Raw genomic sequence first — 2,474 nt, 5'->3', positions numbered from 1 at the left:
CATTTATTTCTGCAGAGCATATTTAAAAGAATGCACCTTAAGAATAAAATAATAAAGCTATTCTTAAGGTCTCTAATTGTGTTGGGCCTTTAATTTCCATCAAAGCCTTACAAAACAAGAAAGTATTTTAAAGGCCTCAAAATTAGATATTTCACTCCTAAGAGCATACAATCTTGGAAACTGGAACATGGTGTCTCAATATATAAATCCAAATATAATTACTGTGTTGCTGTAGAAACATAATTAAGAGAGCTACTGCACATATTGACAATTTGGGTACAGGTACAGGTCTTACATAAAGGCACTCAAAAGGGGAACTTTAACATAGAACTGTGAATACGATTTTCCTTATCAAGAGAGGTTGCGTAAATTATATGTGACAGACTGAGTGTATTTTGCAAAAATGCACATAGGAAAAAGTCCCATTGCTTCATTTATTGGGCTACTAATATGAACATTAAAATTTTTAAATCTTCAATTCCTTTACTATTAAAATACTCTTTTTTTTTTTTTTTTTTTTTTGGTCTTGTTTCTCAATAGTAGAGTAGACTTTGCTTAAAGAAAATAAAAGCAGCATGAGAAACCATACAATGATAACAGAGTTCATACTCCTGGGCATCTCACATGATCCACAGCTTCAGGTTGTGATCTTTATCTTTTTATTTATGTCTTATGTATTAAGTGTCACTGTAAAAAAAAAAAAAACTATCATCATCCTCACCTGGATAGAATGACATCTCGAGACTCCTAGGTTTCACTTACTGCAGAATTTCTCCTTCTTAGAAATCAAATTTATCAGTGTCTCTATCCCCAGATTTTGGGGGGCAACCGTTACAAATGCCAAGGCCATTTCCTATAAAAATCGTTTAGCTCAACTATTTTTCTTCATCTTCATGGGTGTTTCTAAATATTTCCTTCTCACTGCCATGTGTTTTGATTGATACATTACCATCTGCAAGCCTCTTAATTATACACCATCATGAGCAAAAAACTCTGCACACTGCTTGTCTTTGGGTCCTGGCTAGGAAGATTTCTTACCATTTTCCCACCACCCATGTTCATCCTCCAACTAGATTTCTGTGCTTCTAATATAATTGATCATTTCTCTTGTGACTATTTCCCCATCTTACAACTCTCATGCTCAGAGACATGGCTTTTAGAGATTATTGGTTTTACTTTGTTTTGTCACTCTGCTCTTTACGTTAGATTGGAGAGCCAGATGCAGGATTTGATCCTGGAACTCTGGGATCACAATCTGAGCTGAAGGCAGACACTTAACTGACTGATCTACCCAGGCACCCCTACATTAGAATTTTAATCAATCAAAACAAGAAACTCTTCAACATCTATTGCTGGTGAGCAACATAGCAAGGAGAAAATATATAAAGGTTTAGTAGTAATACTAAACATTCTTATTGGAAGGCAGATGAAAAATATGGAGTAAAGAATGGACTTAGTACTATGCAATAGATGATCTGTTTTAAAAAATGGCATGGAGTAGATACACATTCAGTAGAGATATGCATTAGGAGCTAGATTTTATCTATTAATCTCTGAAAAATAATATCAAGGGAAACAAACTTTACCTAGTGTGGTTGCTTGCTTGCTTTTTTTTTTTTTTTTTTCTGCCACATTGGACACTGTCCCACAAGCTTCATTTTCAAATTCAACATTATTGTGTATGATGTTTTATATTCCTTAGTGTTTTGTGTATAGTCCTATTCTGGCAATTTTGATTCACTGAATTATTCCCAGTGAGCCAGCAGCAGAGAGAACAGATAAAACAATAAGTAGTTTATACGACATAAAATCTATGTAGAAACCATGCCAGACAGTTTTAAAACACCTTTTGATGTTTTTTCTTCCTCCTCTATTTTCTACTTTCTCTTTCTCTGTACTCTAATATACTTCCTATAGATAAAATGGAAAATTTAAGACAAAAACATTAGCAGCAGAAAGCAAAATGGTTCACTGAGAAGAAGTGTGTCTGGGAATGCTGGGTTTCCCTGGATTACAACAATGACAGCTGCTAATATTTTTTATGTTCCAGCCATTCTGCATGTTCATAAGCCTGTATGAAAATCAGAGCTAAGTCTGACACATAGAAAGCAATGGAGCTCCCAAACTGTATCATTGCATCATTACTTATCATCTCAACCTTTAACTAGATTAAATAGGGTATACTGGAGTTCTATTTTGCAAGTGGGTATAAAAGTCCATGTTTTGTTTTATTAATCAATGTTTTTCATTTTCTATTAAATAAAAGGCAGGAGATTACCATCTCTGTGCCTGTTTTCTAAACAGGATAAGTAGTACCTTCTTTAAGAGAATAGACTTTAATTTTAGGTAGTCCCTGATTACATTGAACAGTTGTTAGTTATATGAATATATCTAAGGTACAAAAGCAAACTGACCTCAGTTCTTCATTTGTGAATAAAAATTAAGTTGCATAAGTGTGTCATGATGAAGACTGA

General features: G+C 33.9%; 1 pseudogene; it reads left to right on the top strand.

The window, feature by feature from the left end:
* Nucleotides 1-575: 575 nt before the first annotated feature.
* Nucleotides 576-2,092, top strand: LOC132020365 (olfactory receptor 6C3-like; annotated as a pseudogene).
* Nucleotides 2,093-2,474: the final 382 nt, after the last annotated feature.

Source organism: Mustela nigripes, chromosome 6, assembly GCF_022355385.1.
Source record: "Mustela nigripes isolate SB6536 chromosome 6, MUSNIG.SB6536, whole genome shotgun sequence".
Lineage (NCBI taxonomy): Eukaryota > Metazoa > Chordata > Mammalia > Carnivora > Mustelidae > Mustela > Mustela nigripes.
This window is presented reverse-complemented; position numbering and strand designations above follow the sequence as displayed.